We start from the raw sequence: 20672 nt of genomic DNA, 5'->3' as shown, positions 1-20672 counted from the left end.
GGGACGAATTTGAACGTTACCTCGCCCCATCCCCTTGAATGGGCGATGTCATATGAGAGACCATGAAGTTCACTGACTCGCTTGGCCGAGGCCAAAGCTAGTAGGAACACCGTCTTCCAAGTTAGGTGGCGATCTGAAGCCTTGCGTAATGGTTCATAGGGAGGTCTCTTAAGAGACCTGAGAACTCGAACCACGTTCCATGGAGGAGGTCTCACTTCCGACTGAGGGCAGGTAAGTTCATAACTTCGTATGAGTAGGGAAAGTTCCAGCGAGGAAGAAATGTCCATTCCTTTGAGCCTGAAGGCTAGACTTAAGGTTGAGTGATAGCCTTTCACCGCCGAGACTGAAAGGCGCATTTCTTCCCGCAAATACACGAGGAACTCCACTATTGCTGAAATAGTGGCATCGAGTGGAGAGATACCCCTTCCACGACACCAACCACAGAAGACTTTCCACTTTGCCTGGTAGACAGATGCGGATGACTTTCGCAGATGTCCAGACATCCTAATTGCAACTTGTTGCGAAAATCCTCTCTCAGCGAGGAGATGCTAAATAGTCTCCAGGCATGAAGTCGTAGCGAAGCTACGGCTTTGTGGAAGATGTTAGCATGTGTTTGTCTGAGTAACTCATGTCGCGGAGGGAGTTCTCTCGGAAGTTCCGTTAGGAGTTGCAGAAGGTCCGGAAACAAATCCACGTGATGCCATAGCGGAGCTATGAGGGTCATTGAAAGATTGACCAATATTCTGGTCTTGTTGAGCACCCTCCTCATCAGACAGAACGGGGGAAAGGCGTACACGTCGATGTTGTCCCACCGTTGTTGGAAGGCATCTTGCCAGAGTGCCTTGGGATCCGGGACTGGGGAGCAGTACAGCGGAAGCTTGAAGTTCAACGCTGTCGCAAACAGATCCACAGTCGGGGAACCCCACAAAGTCAGGACTTTGTTGGCTACTAGATGATCCAAAGACCACTCGGTACTCACTATCTGAGACGCTCTGCTCAGATTGTCGGCGAGCACATTCCTCTTGCCTGGAATGAAACGTGCCGATAGTGGAATCGAGTGGACTTCGGTCCATCTCAGTATCTCTAATGCGAGATGGGATAGCTGCTTCGAAAAGGTACCTCCTTGCTTGTTGATGTAAGCCACTAATGTGGTGTTGTCGCTCATCACCACCACAGAGTGACCCGCCAGGTATTGTTGGAACTGTTGAAGGGCCAGGAAGACGGCCTTCATCTCTAGAAGATTTATATGGAGGCACTTTTCTGATTCTGACCACAGGCCTGAGGTCCTGTGGTGCAGAACGTGGGCCCCCCACCCTTTCTTTGAGGCATCCGAAAACAGCATCAAATCCGGGGGGAGGACGAGAAGATCCACTCCTATTCGTAGGTTCTCGTCTGTCACCCACCACTGGAGGTCTATCCGTTCCGCAGGTCCCATAGGGATCATGACGTCCGGGGAATCGTAACCTTGATTCCACCGGGACTTGAGTCACCACTGGAGGGATCTCATCCTGAGGCGACCGTTGGGAACTAGACGAGCCAGAGATGAGAGGTGACCGAGGAGACGTAACCATGATTGGGCAGGAAGTTCTTCTCGTCTGAGGAAAGGGCTTGCGACCCTCCTCAGCCTTGCTATCCTGTCATCTGATGGGAAGGCTTTGTGGAGATTGGTGTCTATGATCATGCCTAGGTATACCAGTCTTTGAGTGGGCAGCAGAGATTACTTCTCGAGATTTACCATGATCCCCAGATCCTGGCAAAGTCCCAGAAGTTTGTCTCGGTGTTGAAGAAGGGATGACTCCGAGTCTGCTAGGATCAGCCAGTCCTCCAGATAACAGAGGAGACGGATGCCAATCCTGTGTGCCCACGACGATATTAGGGTGAACACTTTGGTGAAAACCTGTGGTGCTGTAGAGAGACCGAAACACAGCACCTTGAACTGGTAAACCTTGTTGTCTAGGCCGAATCTCAAGTACTTCCTTGAAGACGAATGGACTGGGATCTGGAAGTACGCGTCCTTCAGACCCAGTGTACACATGAAGTGTTGCGGTCTCACTGCAAGTCTGACCGTGTCTGCGGTCTCACTGCAAGTCTGACCATGTCTGCGGTCTCCATGCTGAACGGAGTTTGCTTGACAAACTTGTTCAGAGCCGAGAGGGCAATGACTAGTCTCCAGCCTCCAGACGCCTTCTTTACAAGAAAGAGTCGACTAAAGAAGCCTGGAGACCCGTCGAGGACCTCTTGGAGAGCGCCCTTCTTCAACATGGTCTGGACTTCTGCCCGAAGGGCTTGCCCCCTTGCTGATCCCATAGCAAAGGAGCTCAACGACACTGGATTTGTCGTCAGGGGAGGTAGAGATGTTGTGAACGGGACGCGATATCCCTGACTGATTACGGAAATCGTCCAGGAATCAGCCCCGAGTTGCTGCCACCTGCCTGCGCAACTTTGTAGGCATCCCCCCACTGGTGGACATGCAGGGGGACTGCCAATCCTAGCGTTTGCGGCCTCTGCCGCTACCTCTAGGATTCTTCCCTCCCCTGGGGGACTTCTTGCCTTTCTTGTCCTTGACAGAAAAGGGCTTAGACACCACAGTCTTCGCTGCCGCTGCCGGTTTCGTGGTCTTGGTAGGGCTTGGCTGCTGGGGTGCTGGAGGTTTATAGGGCTTAGATGTCAAAGCCCTATGTAGGAGGGAGTCTTGGTGGGATTTCCTCCACCTCTCAGCGGCCTGCTCCACGTCCCTAGGCTCAAACAGGTTCGTTCCCATCACGGAAGAATGTCTGAGCATGCTGATCTCGGTTTTCGGGACCTTTTGATGGAACCTCTCAGACACTGCATATCGACGTTTCAAGATGGTGTTAGCCCACAAGTTCGAGACTTGGTGGGCCAGAAACTTGATTGTGTGAGTGCCCGAGAGTAAGAAGGTCTCCGTACCTTTCCTGGTACGTTCTTTGGATAAATCCTCCGAACGTATCAGGATACCTAAGGTCCCTAGCCAGATATCCAGCCACGAAGTGGCCTGCATGGCACACTTCGCCACCTTCTCCTGCCTAAGGATCTCAGTCGCCGAGAATGAGACCTGCCGGTTGGAGAGTCTCTCAAGAGGGACTCCCGTGGTAAGCTCTTCCAACAAATGGTGAAGGGGAAGAGCCAAACGAGGCTCCTCTACGATCTCGAAGTACCTCGTCTGTTGTACAGGAGGAGGTGGGAGGAGCTTGTTGCCGGCGCTGGAGGCTAACTCAGAGAGCTGGACTTCAATCTTGTCCCTGGCACTCTTAACCCCTTGAGACCAGGGCAAAGCTGCACTGGCCTTCGAGAGTTTTTGAGTCCCAAACACTCGGTCCAAGACTGTGTCTTTGCCCTATCGAGGATGAATCTCTGGGTCAGCAAACCCATTGAGAGTCCTCATAAGGGTCAGAGCCTGCCAGAACGCATGTTCTGACTCCTGCAGCTCTCCTCCTGAAGGACTAGCAGCGAAGTCTTCTGTCCCCAAAGGCTCTTCTTGGGGGAACTCGCGGAAGTTCTCCGGGTGACTGGCTGGCTCCGATCTAAGTTTTGCTGAAGACTTTGGTACTGTCTTGGAGTTCTTCGACTCCCTCCTAGGAGGGATGCAAGACTCCAACAACGACGGGGGTAGGCTCTTCTCCACCCCTACCCGAGAAGACTTTCCAGCGCGAGGTGGGGTTTCCCTTATTGGTGCGATGGGGGAACGCCTCACCTCACGTGACTCCCCTGAGGATAGGAAGTCTTCGTCCGAAGGGGAGGGAGAAAAAGTCTGGGGGGTGAGGAGGCCTGCCTCAAAGACTTACGAGGAGACAGCTTTGTCCTCAGAGAAGTTACCACGTCTGAAACTCCTCTTTTCCTTTTCAGAGGGTGCGCAGAAGGTAGATTGCGCGCAGGATGAAGAGCCAGTGCTGGCGATGATACCGTTGGGCGCGCGCACATCAATCTGGGGAGATGGGCGTGGGCGCGCATCGTCGTGGGCGCGTGTGGGTGACTGCGCGCGAATGCGTGCTGGCGAGGGATGGCGCGCAGGTAAAGATCGACGGCGCGTTGGCGAGTGCTAGCACGTTGGCGAGCGCTGACGAGTAGGGGAAGCCTTCAACTTCCCTATTACGCCATAGATTGGAAGATCGTGGGTGCGCAGGAGATCGTTGGCGCGCAGGAGCGCGCTAACGTGTTGGTGAGCACTGGCGCGCAGGAGAACGATGGCGCGCCTGGCACGCAAAAGGTTGAAGGCGTGCAGTGGCGCGCTGGCGATCAGGGGAGCGCTGGCTCGCAGGTGAGCACTGGCGCGCTTTAGCAGGAACATTTGCCAACGGTGAGCGCTGGGGCGCAGGTGAGCGCCGACACACTTTATCAGGATCGTTGGCAGCAGGTGCGCTCTGGCGCGCAACTGAACACTGGTGCGTAAGCGACACATGAGCCAATTTGCGTATACGTCCTTGTTGCCCCGAAGGGACCGTTGCCTGTTTCACAAAAACAGGATTGGTAGGCGCTCACAGTGCATCAGCAGCCAGGAACGGCGATGGCAGGTAAGCAGGTCTGATGGGTGGAAGGTCGGCGTGTCCTGTATAAGGACGACCTTCCACCAAAGGGGACCGCGAACGATCCGCAGAGAGGTCCAGGGTTGTAGCAGGAACAGTCGAAGATCGATGACGAGGCTCCTCTGTGGCGGACTGCAACGGAGACATTGAACGAAGAGGCGCCTCCTCAAACCCTTGTGAAGTGAGGGAAGGCCTCTCCGGCGAAAAGGAAGGCGAGCTTTACGCCGTATGCGCCCTCTGGGGGCCGTTGGGTCAGCGAGCTGACCGTCAGCAGTCCTCCGAAGAGGAGTCTCTTTGAGTGAACTCCCCCGAGGGGGAGAATCACTGGCAGGAGAGACTGTTGGACTTAGTTCCTCCCTCCAAGGTTGAGCAGAGGGAAAAACTAAGCCTTCAGCTACAGCAGGTTGAGCAGTTGCAGAGGTCGAAGATACCGCATCGGAAGCCTCTGCCACCACAACAACGACGATAGACAGAGGATCAACCTCTGCCAAAGTCGGCGATTGCTTGACAGCGGCACCCAACCGGATCATGTCAAACAAGGCTTCCTTGGAGGGCGAACCTTCGAGCCCCAAGGAAGACCAAAGCTGGAATAAATCATTAGTACTCACATTAATATTTAATTCCTACCCCGGGGGAGAAGGTGGAGCTGCCTCGCTAGGGGAGGCAATGCCATCTCCCGAACCACGAGGTCGGGAAACAGAACCATGGTCTACGCTACCACTCGACGGTCTCCCGGAGGAAACCGATCGAGCGGGAGCTTCGGAGGAGGTTTGGGCAACGGAAAAAGAGTCCTTGGGATTTTCTCTTTTCAAAGAAACCTTTGAAAGAGAAATATCCCGCCTGGACTTCTTCTTCCGTCGCCGAGAAAACCTCTCCCACTGGGAGGTAGACCACTCCCTACACTCACCAAACTTATTAGTTCTATCACACCACTGGCCCCTACAAAGGACAAAGGGTGTGAGGGTCCGTCTCGACCGCTGACATAAACGTACCACAAGGGCGGTCGGGTAATCCAGGACACTTGCGCATGATAGCAGAGGCCAACTTCACGAACACACTTGTAGGAGAGAAAGCAAAAGGGCATTAATGGCTGTCAGAGAGGCGAGGGTGAAAGTGGACACGTCCGACTACCACCCGAGCCGAGAGCAAAGTGAGCTCAAGCACAGGTGTGTGAGGGGGGGAGTAGCAAGCTACCCTCCCTACGCCCCCGCTAACTAGCGGTGTAGTAAACCCTCGTTAAAATCTAATGGCTCGTCATTCCAGCTACGCCGAAAGTAACAACCCCTATTAAATAGCGTGGTTTGTATGTCAGTTACGGAACAAACTATTTTTGTTTTCTTTAAAGCGTGACACACTAAATAAATAACACACATGCTATCGCATTAATATATAGATAATAACAACAATAATAATAATGATAATCATAATAATAATAATTATAATAATAATAATGATTAATAATAATAAAGAGGGAAGGCTTCATACAAACACCTAGAACAAATCTTGCAATTGTGTAATCTTGTCCTACTTTGGATGAAGCTTCTTGACTGCACCTCAAACATTCTTGGATTGTTTTGAGGTCTGTAATTGTTGCATTAATCATTAGATTATATCCAATAGTTGTGCATACAGTTGGGAGTAGCCTTGCAAATGACTTTCTCGGATAGTATAGTCTTGAACTGGAATTTTAAATCTTTTCTGCTTTCCCTTGTGTTGGGTAACTGGAATGGGTTCAGAGATACAAGGAACTGGTGTAAGGGCATAATCATCTTTACAGAATCCTAAATCTTGGATGCAGATTCCATCTGCGATGTAAACTTTCCCAGCTCCATAATCATCAGACACCAGCTCATCAAAGCTGTCCTAGTCGCTATTCAACACTGTTCCTTTAGGATCATAAGTAACCACATCACTCTTACTAATAACTGAAATACTTTCAACTATGGAATTTGCTGGATAAATAAACATGTAAGTAAATTAAATAGATTAGAAAAATAATAATTTATATGAAGTTCTAAATACATAAAAACAAATACCTTAAATCTTCTAGAAAAAACATTTAACAGTACTTTACGCTGTAAAATAAGATTGCAAAATGTCAGGAGAAGGAACCCTCACTTAATCATTTAGATTTATGAATTTGAAACTAATAGAGAAGTTTTCGTATTTCTTTCAGTATATTGTAAGCTTTAACTATAAGAAACGTCAATATGGGCTTAAATGAAAGCGTATGTAACAAGTAGTTATTATGTAATATGTAATTATAGATTAGCTACTTTTTCCAGAGAGAACTTTGATTACAAAGAGAAATATATCAAAAGAGAGACTTTCAGTTTGTGTGTGTTTCGAAATATATATTATACTATTATAATTTTTAGTCTTTGCATGTTTTTAGATGTATTGCAATATTCCCTGCAAAATTTGATGAACGTCTAATTATTTTTGATCGCTCATATAAGGCTTAATGTAGATTTATGTGAGGCGGAGTTGAGCATAGTGAGAAATGAGGGGTTTTGACCCCTATATGAGAATGAACCTGAGTTAAGGGGGTCACTGTGTTCTTGACATAGCCCAAGACAAAGGTTATCAGGAAATACGAGTTAAAATGTGTAGTCCTGGCCCCCGGCCCATATGTTGTTCACCGTGTTCCAAAAATGTAGATTGCAATTCTTTATTTATTATGTTGCCTTTAAAGCCAGTAAAATCATTAGAAAGGGAGATCCCTGGAAGTTTCCAGTGAGGGGTGACTAATAACCTAAAGGGTAGTATCCTGTTCCTGGAAAGATTCAGGCTATTTAGTAGTTGTTTCACTCTGGATCCACAAAGCATCGAGGATGTACAGCAAGCCTCATAGTAAGGAAAGAAATTCTATTTATTGACAGTTTGAAAGGACAGTATGGTGAATGGAGGCTAAAATCATCAATTCGGTAAGGGAAGCTGAAGAATACTTTTCACATCCATATAAAAGCTTGGATAAAATACGAGCTTCATACGACCTTAAGAGAGTAACGATAAGTCTCTTTTCTTTTAAATAATTTACAGTTGAAAAAATATGTTTTATGGTTAAAATACAGTCACACTCATTGCACCTGAGTATTGCTTTACGAGGTGTGCACATCAAATACGCATGGGCAAGTTTTGTGTGAAGTATGCACAATCTGGCTATAATTACTCATGCCTTCCTTTCTCTTTGCAATGATGATTCCAATAAAGAAACAATGGACTTTATTTAACTTACTAATATCAGATTCATAATTTCACTGATCTTGCCATTTTGCAGCTATGAAATGCTGCAAGCGCGTTATATAATCTTTCATGAGTAGTGTAAAAGCTTGCTTTAGTAAATTGATTGAAGATTTCGCTGCAGCAGCTGCTTTTCCATGACCCAAAACCCCAAAAGGACAGGAATGCAACACGTTTTTATATTTACCCTAAGGGAGTAAAACCTGTTAATCCTTTAGGGCTTCTATGGCATTTCTTGAATCAGTATAAATCACGAAGTTGTGATTCATCCTATCTTCAAAAGATTTAATTACCTCAATTGCTAACATAATGGCTGATAGTTAACACGTACGTACCAATGCTTCACTGAATAATGAGCCTGACCAATTTTATCTGAGGACACTGCAGCACAGCCAACACCCATTGAAGATTTAGAGCCATCAGTACAAATAGCATAATGAGGTCCTTCCCTTTGAATATGTTCCAAGGCATGTTGTTTATGGTGACTAGGAGTGTAACTATATTTCTTTGACAGACAATAAAGATGAGAGTATATTTTTGTTTTCTATAAGGTCCAAGGCAGAGGAAAGAGAGAGGGTCGAATAATGTTCATTCTGATGCTTGTATATTTTAATAACCTATTTGCTCTTATTGGGAATGGTGGTTCATGAATGTTTATGAAGTCGTCACCGAGGTTGAATAGCTTCATTGTTGGAGAATGTTTATGAAGTCGTCACCGAGGTTGAATAGCTTCATTGTTGGAGAATTGGTGGATAGAATCTTTAATGCACTTCCCATGTTTAAAAAATCTCGATGCAGGGACAAGGGTGGTTCCCCACTTTAGCATAGCACTGAGATTTGGGAAAGACCTAAAGATTTCACTGCATAGTCTTAGACCTTGAGTGCGTATTGGATCTAAAGATTTCAAAGTAGCTTCAGATCCTGAGCCATATACTGGGCTACCATAATCTATCCTTTATTACACTAATGCTTAATAGATCATCAGTAAAGTTGATCTCTTTGCACCCATGTATTAGACAACTTTTTCATAAGGTTCAAAGCATTGTTACATTTGGATTTGATGTCAGAAACATGAGCTTTCCAATTGGGTTGAGTATCGAATATAAAGACCCTAATGGGAGGCAAACAATGACCCACAAGGGTATTCAGCTGAGAGGGGAGATGTCATATACTCAGTCATACGTTACAAGTGATCGTGGTGAATCCCTAACTGAGGTTGTATGGGCGGTTTAGGAAAGGAGGGAGGCGTTCTCTCGATATCTCTGCAAGCCAGAGTAAAGTTTAGGCACTATTGCTTGATATCACCGCGGAGCTATGAGGATCCTAAACCAATCTGTCGATGCCCTTCTAGAATGGGTCTCCCTCTAAAAGGGGTACCTGGTTACCAGTTGCTGGTTAACAGTACTCTAGTAATTCTGGACATAAGATGTCCTTGATTAACATCTCATCCATGACTTCTGCCAGGGTCATGATTTAGATGGCTGAATGATGGAAAGACTGGTCCCTCGAAGCCCAATATGAGTCTGCCTGGTCGGGATCATTGCTAGGAAAGTTTCTTGCCCGTACTAAGCTGTGTTACAGGGGGCAAATGAGTTGTCTCAGGTCCACCGCCATCTTGTTGCAGCTAGACGAACATGAGTAATTGCCACCTGCCTCTAGTGTTCCTTAGTGATAACCCATTCAAGTACTGACCAGAACCAACATTGTTCAACTTCGCTGACTGGACAGGAAGCGGTGTTTTCAACATGGTATGGTTGTTGATTGCAAGGAATGTGTATGTCTGTGCGTCTCATGCCATGTCAAGAATACCCTAGTCTGGCTATTTTATCCACTATCGTTTTTTCAAGAGAGAAATGACAGTCTGACAAAAGGGAGTTATTGGAAGAGATTGCGAGCCAGAAACACATTCAGGGAAACTCGCGTGACTGCCGGTAAGTAAGTGTCGCGACCAGTGAGCCCTGACCCCTTCTTTCAATGCATCCCCCATACATTCAACGTAGGAGGAGGAGAGAGGATAATTATTTCTGAGGAGTTTGTAATCTGTATTTTCTGACTCTGGCCTCTCTTTCACTCTGATCCTATTGGACTAGTAATTCCGTAGAATCCTAACATCAGAAGGATCAGATGCCACTAGAGGAGACTAAAGTAATGACTATCACCAGGGCCAAAGAACTAGGTAATTCCGGTGCCCCAGCAGGCATAGTCATTGGCGCGCCTGTAAAAAGTCTCGCTTAAGGAAGGAACATTCGACTTCCCAGAATCTTTTATCCCTGACTGGGGATTGCCACTCTGATGACACACACCATCTGAAGAGTGCGTTGGCGAGGTATTGCTCATCTGTGACACACGCAAAGTCTTTATACTTGGCATACAGGAGAGCTCACTACCTGTTAGGTAGCACTTGCCTGAGGTGTGGGCAAAGTCCATATTTGGTGCGCAGGCAAGCTCACCACCTGCGCGTAACACGCTGAGGGGAACACTACCGAAGTAGTGCACAACTGTCAAAGCACATATGGGTAAGGTAGGGTCTACCTGTTCCTGCTTTCTCGCCGCCAGAACGTAGCATGCCGGTGAGAGCGACCTATGAAGTACGTGAGGTCTACTCCTGTGCGCTGGTGAGGAAGTTGCCTCCATGCATCACGTTTACTTGTGGATCGTGAGAAGGCCAACCTTGGCGAGTAAGGTATAGCAAATTTGCTAGAGTGAGCATGGCACATCATTAGGAGAGAGCGCAGGTCCCTGCTATGCGGAGGAGCTCACCCACCCACCCCGCTAGGTGATTGAGTGCGCAACATTGAAAAAGGCTCGTCCACAAGACCAGGATCTGTGGCTCATCAAACGAGCACATCCTGGAGAAAACGGTCCTGCTCGTTCTTTCTCCTGTAAGAGACCGGCGAGCAGCTTTTATCTCTCTTACGCATGCACTGTTCATACACCAGGATTGGAAGATGGCTGCCAGGTTGCCGAGCGCTGGCGCATGGGTAGAACAGCAGGTTATCTTTTAAGAAGCAGTATGGCTAAAGCACTTCTGATTACAGAGCATCCCGTGGAAGGATGGCGAGAAGTCTCTGCGCTCCCAAAGAAGAAGGCCTTTGCTCATCTAGAGGGAAATGCTGCAGTAGACCAATTGTACCATGAATCCTGTCAGGAGAAACTAATCTTCCCTTCCGAATCATCGGAAACTAGGACAGACTCTAAGATGCCTGGTCAGCCAGCACCGCCCAGGTACTGGTGTCTGTTGACCAAATCCCAAGGGTTGGAGGTTTCAATTGTGAGGATGAAGGAACATCTGACTCTCAAGGGAAAGGTCCCTTCTCACAGGGTGCCTGAGGGGCTGAGAGGTTGCTTACCCAGTAATCATTTCAAGTTGATTGCTGTCGAGTAAGCAATCGGTTGCATGCATCTATCTCTGTAACTGGGTGAACCTTGTCCTGCCATTTTTTTTCGTTCCCATGGGAGTAAATCGTGTACATCCTCTTCTAGACGGTAACCCCAGAGTAGCACGTACTCTCTAGTGACAAAAAGGCATTACAGTAAATCCAGTAGTTGATAGCTGACAAGAAAATTATCAGTCGTGAATGACAGATCACACGCAACTAATTTTGCAAGGCAAGACTGAGACATATCTCCTATCATTTGTCTCACATGTGTTGTACTGTAAGTATAAGTCCAGCTACGGACCAGTCACACACACATAATTCCTCTCTAGATGGTAATTTCTTCCATTTTTAATTATGGGAATACTGAAGCAGAACAAAATTTGGGAGTTGTCCTAAAATATGTTGTATCCAACACTTGATCAGAGATCATTGTCAATGTTCAGCAAGTGAGACCTTCCCCTTCCCACGACAGAAAAACCCTTAGAAATGGTGAATAAATTTCATATTTCTCAGTTACTGAACAAAATTTACTCATGCAAAGTTTCAGAGTCTAAAGGATTTCAATGCTTGGATGAACAGTTCGGATTAGTTAGGGAGGATCTGACTGGAATGGAGGAAGAGTTTACTTGAAAGCAGACTAACTCTGGTTAGTTATGGGAGAGTAGGATGGTTATAAATAACCTGATTCCCGAAGGAATACAGCCATCAAATTAGGAAGAGATCTAATGATTTATTAAAACTATATTCCAATTGTATGATGGTACATAGCCCTTGCTATCCTCACAGGTGTGCATCTGACCGTGAGAGTAACGCATGCAACTGGCAAATCTATTACTGAACTGCGTTGTCAGCAGTAATAGTTCAGCTGCCCGTATACGGTTTGGAATCGTCATTTCTCTGACTCCGGGTAAGTACTCTAAAACAGGCCTAAACAATGTCAACAAATTTACGTGTATGAGCACCCTGACAGAGCTAATTGAGTCGCTTGCGGAAAAATGTCTATGCGACGAAGCACAATATCATTGCCAAAAAGAATTGATTGTCAACTAGCTGTAGCATTAACATGTTCATTCTCCCATAAAAAGTACATGCAGCTAGCGAAGTTATCAAACCTTGTTGGCAATAGGTGTTTGCCCACCTCCCTGTTTGCAAATAAAAAAAAATAATCTTGAAGGGTTATGTCCCATGAGACTGTTGTGCCTTGAGGACAAGATGAGATGGAGTGGAGATCCCATCCCGCTGAGCTCTTTAACTCATATGGAGAGAGAAGTCAAAGATAAAACCCAAAAAGGATTATGTTTCCCGAGATTCACCGTTTTCCGAACAACTGTGGGATGTGGTGGCCATAAGCGATCAAAAAGAATTCCATAAAACCTCAGCAGGACTATATCTAACCAGACTCGTTGTACCCTGGGGCACAATGGTGGCCTGCAGCGGCCTCAAGCAGTCAGCAGGTATCTACATTGTAGCAATAATCCCTGAAGGTTTTATCTTGTGAAACTCGTTTTCAGTACCAAGTTTCTACTGTACCCTTTTGACGAGGTCTGGTGGTTGCAAGGGCAAAAGCGCATGTGCAACCAAAGCAGCTCATGTCATCCTCTTACTATGGGGTGTTATCGGGCATCTGTAGTAGAGGCGAATGAGCTGGTCCTGAGAACGCTTGTTTAAGTTACTAAAACCAAGGCTTTTCTGTTGCAAAGCAAACTGTGTCTGCTGTTCCCAGTTTCTTATGGATTGATGATCGCTCACCAGGATAGTCTATAGGGGCACTCATCAAAGGCATGCACTGTGCTGGTGCATTATGATGGTGAGATAGGTGAATAATATGTGGGCTCGGATCAGAAGATCTCCAAAAAGGCTAGTTTTGGTGGGTAGAGCACTACATAGGCGCGTACTGATGGTGGGCGAGCACGCATATGAACGCTGGCGAGGCGAGCGCTGATGAGACAATTGTGCAGATGTAGAAGTTTGTGCATCCGCATCTGCAAGCACCTTAAATATCTGCGCGTGATATCTCTCTTTTGTATAGCAAGCTAACACTCGCATAGTTACAGCTTACTCATAGTGAAATTACGAAATTATAATAAGTTGTATTGCATAGTGAGATTTGTGCTTTTCTCACTGTAATTGTGTGCTATACAACAAGTCCTGAATGGGTGAGTGATATCTAAAGTGCTTAGGATGGCAAGAGCGCTGAACGCCCTCTACAATTGGCACGTAGGTATGAGAGTGGGCTCAACTCCCTCAACTGCATATTGTGGTGAGAGGGAGTATAGCACGTAGCTGTGGTTGGGTACTGAACTCCCTCAACTGTACGTTGCAGCGAGAGATAGTTCTAGCGCGTAGCTGTGTTCGTCATTCTCTTGTCAAAGAAGAGAAGTTTCTCCCTCGTAAGAGTTTGAAACTATAAAGCTTTACGAGCTTTGTTGTGCCCCAAGGGATAATGCAGGGTATCACTCTGAAGAGTTATAGCCTACAAGAGGCTTTTTCCTCATAAGATGTTAAAAACTAAGAGGCATAGGTCTCAAGGGGCCTGGCTTCACAAAGCCCTAAGAGCTTTGTTGTGCCCAAAGGTATGATGTTGGCAATAACCCTGAAGAGTTAAAGCCTATAAGACTCATCGATGAGAGAGGCAGCGAGCGCAAGTGGTCTAAATGCATCACTATCTACGTCAATGACCCCGAAGAGATGTTGCTCACGAGACTCGTTGAACCTTGGAGGCACGATGAGAAAGGTGGTGACCGCTTCACCAATAACCCCGAAAGGTAATGGGTTATAGTCTACAAGACTCGTCGAGAGAGAGGCGTTGACCGCAAGCGATCTGCCGGTATCACCATCTGCACTAAAACCCAGAAGAGAATTTGCACACAAGACTTGCTTTGTACCCTGAGGGTACGACAGCAAAGAGCAGGCATTGCAGGCAGTCACCAAACTCCTGCCACATGCTCAAGAAAACAATAAAGTGACGGCGCAGTGACAGCAGATTCAACAGTAACGAACGGCACTGCTCTTCTACGTCGGCCATCTTAGCCAAACAAAGAAGTATGGCATCGTTAGCCAAAGAAAAAACAAATTATGCAAGAAAAAGTCCCTCGGGAGGAGCACCTACAGAAGGGAAAGGTGGCCCCCCGAGAAAACTGACAAATTAAAGACTGCGCACTCCCTGGCTGAATCGACGGGAGAAGGAGAGCGGCAGCACAAAATACTGTAACAAAACAAAAATTACAATTAATCAATTCAGCTGATAAAACAAACTACTAGGAAAACCAATCAACCCTCCAGCGGGAAGGGGGTTCCACACGAGGGAACAGACAAGCTAAGGTCATGCTCACCCTCTGCTGGCAAGCGTAGTTGAAGTTGAAAAGTTAAATTACAAACAGTTACTATTTCACTTTATTAATGAAGAAAACCATTCGGAAGCGCAACCTAACCAGCAAACGGGATAGCTGTACCCCCACTCAGAGGATCTGAGCGGCGTTGTCAGTGAGAATGAGCAAGACTGAAGTCAAGCTCTGCGAAGGCCGCAAGCAGATTCCTCGAAAAACACGTAGAGGGAAGGGCGACGATAAGAGCCAAACGGAGGAGTATCCAAACGATGAAGACTCCCATGCAGCAGTGGGCGAGTCACTCAGAAGGCCATCTGCCTACGGGATGTCCGTTGTCCAAGGGAGGAATGTCGAAAGGGAAGGTTCTCCGCCTTTGAGAACCTGCTGCACTACTGTGTCACAGAAACAGCAACATTCACTGTAAAGAAAGCTTAAAATACATACAAAAATATAAAGAATGTTTTCATATACTGTACTGTATACTATAAAAAAGAAAAACATAAGGATATAAAGTCAAAAGGCCGTCAGTTGGAGAGGGGAGACACAATGTCTCTCTCACAGAGGCAAAAGTAAAGTGAAGTACAGTCACAGGTTTGTGAGTGAGAAGGGTAGCTATTACCCCTCAACCCCCCGCTAACTAGCGGTATGGGTGGTTAACCCTTGCAAAAAGACTAACAGCTCGTCTTTCAGCTTTGACTAAAGTAATACCCCTATAAATAACATATGTTTGTAAAGTACTGTATTCCAGTTACAGAACAAATGATTATTTACAATTGAAATAACGGTAAAATTTATTGCAAACACACTATTAACAGTTTATCCCATAAGGAAAGCTTTTCTTGTATGAAAATATAAATTTCAAGACTAGTTCAAAGTCACAAAACCTAACACATCTCACCTTACTTAACCTAACCTAGTAGTTCCCAGGTCACAGACCTATCCAAGGGGCAAATCACCCGGACCCATTCACAGGTCACAGACCTAGCCGGGGGCACGCCCAAGGACCCCCTTCCCGGGTCACAAACCCTAAAATTAAATCACAAGTATCGCCTTACCTTATTTCCTTTATATGTACTAACACCGTAAATAAAAAAGGGTCCTAAAAGTAAATTACAAACAATGGCTGACCCTAATTCCTTTGAATATGCTAATACTGTCACTACAACATTGTCTCTTCTTTGTCTTGTTGATTTATACAGAAGGGTTACAGTAAAAAATTCATTTGTTGTGGCTATGTAAAATGAACGAACAGGAGTAATTCAATTGGTAGAAAGGAAATGGGGCGACTAATGCGCAAAAAGTTTAAAATGGTTAATATGTAAACAATTTATATGCACACGAATGAACATGAGGAATTGCGCAAAGATTAAAATGGTTAATATGCACTGATACATGCAATCCGTACGATGTAAACAAACAATGAGCAATATCACGGGAGCAATTTATGATTATTATTACTATCTAAGCTACAACTGTAGTTGGAAAAGCAGGGTGCTATAGGCCCAAGGGCTCCAACTGGGAAAAATAGCCCGGTGAGGAAAGGAAACAAGGAAATACATAAACTACAAGAAAAATAATAAACAATGAAAATAAAGTATTTAAGATACCTGTAAGTAACGACATTAAAACAGATCTTTCACATACTGAATAACTAAAAACTTCAAAGAATGAAGAGAAATAAGACATCATAGTGTGCCCAAGTGTACCCTAAAGAAAAAGAATGGTAAATTTATAGAAAAACACGGGCAACATTTCAAAGAGAAAAAAATACTTTTCCTACAGGAAATGATGTGCTTTCAACGAATTCGACCTTTATCTCCACTGCAAATAAGCCGTTGTACCTTTATTGAAACCCCCTTCCTGACGGACGCAGGTGGGAACCTGTGATTTATAATGCGCTAAAATAAGAAAAACGTGATTACTCAACACTTTTGAGATTTGTAATAAGGGTATAGAGCCTAACAAACCCACTTAACCTAACCTAGTAGTTCCCGGGTCACAAACACTAGCCAGGTGGTAAGGCCCCGGGCCCCCTTCCCAGGTCACAAAACGTGATTATTTAACCCTTTTGAGGTTTGTACAGTACAAGGATACAGAGCCTAACAAACCCACCTAACCTAACCTAGCCTGGACCGCCCTTCCCGGGTCACAAAAAATATTGAATAACAATAAATATGAAAAAGTAAATAATAAATTACTTACATTATAATTGAGACGTGGAAGGTTGGGGGTCATCGGGATTTTCTGCCACCTGGTGTTGTTGTGGAGGGTAAAGGCAACTGGCAGGGATGAAGAATTGGTGCAGTAATGAGGCCTTTGGGTAGTGGTGAGTGAGGATAAACCTGACAAAATACTGTCAGAACTACTCAGATTTATTACCAGGCCTTTCGATTCACTCCTTCACTTCCCTCAACAAGCATTCGATATTTTGAATATGAGAGCTTGGGTCTGAGTGGTCGACGAAGTGTTCAGATTGATTAATAGTTCTATGCTCGTAGCCCAGCTCACCTAACGAACTATATGCACCCCACTTGTCACTGATAATGATGCTACCTACCTTAATATTATTTTGTATTAAGGGAATAAGGGTAGCAGCATCCATTTTCTGAGGTAAAAGCTCAAGTAAGGGAATTAAAAAAAACTCTTGGACACTCGTTTGATTCCCCCAAACACCCATATCAAACTCAAACATCCGCCACGGTCGTATTTGGCCTTACCGAAGTCAGATTTGTCAATCTTCACTGCTAATACATCACCACCAATAGTCTCTAGTTTATAATAAAAAAAAACACTTAAAAAAATATAAAAATCTGTTACTGCAGAATAAAAACTCCACCAGTCAACACTTGTATTGGGGGAAATATGGAGGCTTTCAATGACAGTTTCATGGCCCCAATGTTTGCTGAGCCAGTGGTTTACGAAGAGGATAATTTTCTACGGCTCGATGTAGGCCTTATCAAGGAACATTCCTTTATAGGCACTTACACTATACCCACATCTACGTATCCTTTTTTTTTTTTTGTCTTTGCAATCTTCAAAGAAGGGTTGTGAATAAAAAATGTTCTGGTCTTCCTTAAACGCTATCTGAGAATTGCACATAATTCATTTTAAATTTTGCGGGATAACACAATGAGCTTTTAAAAATTCAAACACTACACCAGAAGTATCAAGATATTTTCCATGAAACTTGGATATAGCATCAAAAGTTAAAAGAACAGCGATTACACTTTGCTGCATTGGATTCCATGCCTAACATCCACCACGTAACACAACTTCAAAGGGGACTAAACACCGGCGTTCCATCATTCTTGGAAGTATTCAGTTAAACACAGATACCAGTGGACGTTAAGCGGTAACTGTATTAGTCGGCTGGAATCATTGTAAATCTTAGTTTCCGACTGAAGTCGTTCATAATTGGTTATGAAACCATTACGTTATAATGATGTCACAGCTCTCAGCCAATAAAACTGTAATTGGAACTGATTGTGCTTCCATAAGAAAGTGAGTCAAAGAGCTCATCGAAAGTAAACATTGCCATAGAGGAAACGACTCTCCTGACTTGGAAAAAATTTGAAGTGAAAACTTACCAACCTCATTTAATTCCACCTCGTTCAATCTCTCATATACAAACTATACTTTTTATATAGCTTTCCACATGCTCTTTCAATGTCGGTGATTATTTCTTTTAATATCGAGTACGTCATGTTTCTGAAGTTTTACCTAAGATCATCATATTTTGTGCAAATTGTCATGGATTTACTATGCGTCCCAGAGAATAATGTGTAGGGAATAAAAGGTTAGATTTACCATTATTTACCGATCCGCCAGTTAATTTTCCTCACCCAAAACCCCCGGTTCCCACTGGGGGCCTACATTACCGTAGGATATGTTAGGGTATACTGTATCTTATCAACTATTTTTGAGGGGCAGAAATAATGATAATTTTCTAAGAAAACAGGAGTTTAATATATAAACCACAACTTTTTTATTATTACAGTTTGCCCCGTGTTTAACTATAATAAAACCAAAAAGAACTCTACCCCAAGACAGTGGAAGACCATGGTACAGAGGCTATGGCACTATACAAGACTAGGGAACAATGGTTTGATTTTGGAGTCTCCCTCTCTTAGATGAGCTGCTTACCATAGCTAAAGAGTCTCTTCTACCCTTACCAAGAGAAAAGTAGCCACTAAACAAAGTGCAGTAGTTAATCCTTTGTGCAAGGAAGAATTGTTTGGTAATCTCAGTGTTGTCAGGTGTATGAGGACTGAGGAGAATGTGGAAAGAATCATGAATCATCATCATCATCTCCTCCTACGCCTATTGATGACAGGGCCCTGTGGCGCAATCGGATAGCTCACGGTACCTATGTGGAAAGAATAGGCCAAACTATTCGGTATATATGTAGGTAAAGGAAAAATGAGCCGCATCCAGATAGAGGGACCCAATATAGTAATGTCTGGCCAGACACGGGAAACAATAACTCTCCAGTGGTAGTATCACAACGGGTGGCTATTGCCTGGGCCAACCTACTACCTACAATGGCAATATTTTGTACAATTTTCCGTGGATTTACTATGCATCCCATAAAATGACATATAGAGTAGGCTATAAAGAAAATCGATTCCGCCAGTAAATGTTCCCTACCCGAAAACCCCTGGTTCCGACAGGGTGGCCTCCATTACCGTAGTATATATTAGGGTATATCTTATTAACTATTTATTTGAAACAGAAATAAAGGTCACGTTCGAAGAAAACTTGTGTTTTTCTTTATAAAAACGAATTTCTTTATCAGTAAAGCTTTTCCTGTGTTGTACTGTAATAATACCCTTTAGGGACTCCTCGGTCCTTGGTATCTGACAGTTTTCACTTAGGGAACCCATTATATTGTAGGATATTAAGGGGAGAGGTACATAAGGCTTCAATTTTACTGGGCTTCAACATAATACATATCGATAGACGCATACGGAAGTAATATGGAGACTTCCTGAAAAAAGTTATAATTTAAACTTCGATGATGATGGCTTTCGTTCTTACAAAAAAAAAATAAATAAATAAATAAATAAATAAATAAAAGATTAGGCGTCTATCAACACATTAAACACACATGACTTGGTTTATAAAGGCCATTCGCAAAAGCTTATCCACATTTTTTTATTAAAACTAACGCCCATATACAGTATGGCAAAGGCTAGACCCTCGGTGATGCCTACCTTATAGGGACTCGATCTTGAAACTCCACAGACTTGGTATAGTTCTGATATTAATCAGATCACACACGCTTCGTACTTTTATCACCTTCTTTATTCACTGCACACAATCAATTTTGCATATTAAAGTTTAAATACACACATAGACACGACATAAGTCGACAAAGAACGAACATATTTTTTACGTTCGGCCTCTGGTACACTCACTGTTTCCTGAACTGTGTAAAGTGTAACTGTGTAAACAAATTCCGACCAGCATAAGTAAAATAACTGTACCAGGTAAGAACAAAACACTACAGTCTTCAGAAAACCGTTCAATTCTTTTCTAAATCCATAAATGCCAGAGTTTTACATTCTGACGTTTCTAAAACTTAATGCAGTATTAAGGCAAATAATTGCAATACAACTAGTTCAATAATGAATACAGAATGATGTCAAATAAATATAATGATACTAAAGGGATCAAACAGTCAAAGACAATCTTTGCGATGAGGTAAAGCATCAGGCAAGGATATGTTTAGACCTTGGCATCAGTTACATCGTTGGTTGGTTAATCTGTAAACAATTGAATGGCATGACGTTGAGTTAACATAATTGTCCAGTAATATGCCGAATATATATCGGAAGGTAACACCTGGAGCCTAATCTTAATGAAAATGGCTCTGGGATAAATAAAATACATACACACACACACACACACACACACACACACACATATATATATATATATATAGATAGATAGATAGATAGATAGATAGGTATCTCCACTATATAATAAAGAACAAGTCTCTCTCTCTCTCTCTCTCTCTCTCTCTCTCTCTCTCTCTCTCTCTCTCTCTCTCTCTCTCTCTATATATATATATATATATATATATATATATATATATATATATATATATATATATATATATATATATATATATATATATATATATATATGTACACGCACACACATCATTATCATCATCATCA

The 20672-nt window shown here is 44.1% G+C and overlaps 1 long non-coding RNA gene across 2 annotated transcripts in view; it reads right to left on the bottom strand.

Annotated features, from left to right (window-relative positions):
- Nucleotides 1–19907, bottom strand: part of LOC137642136 (uncharacterized) — a 246469-nt gene extending 226562 nt beyond the window's left edge. For both annotated transcript variants that reach the window (XR_011044649.1, XR_011044648.1), the window contains exon 1: nt 19704–19907. This is a non-coding gene — a long non-coding RNA (uncharacterized lncRNA). The remainder of the gene's footprint in view (nt 1–19703) is intronic.
- Nucleotides 19908–20672: the final 765 nt, after the last annotated feature.

The sequence above is a fragment of the Palaemon carinicauda genome, chromosome 6 (genome assembly GCF_036898095.1).
Source record: "Palaemon carinicauda isolate YSFRI2023 chromosome 6, ASM3689809v2, whole genome shotgun sequence".
Classification (NCBI taxonomy): Eukaryota; Metazoa; Arthropoda; class Malacostraca; order Decapoda; family Palaemonidae; genus Palaemon; species Palaemon carinicauda.
Note: the sequence above shows the minus strand (reverse complement) of the source record. Positions and strands in the feature narration are given on the sequence as shown.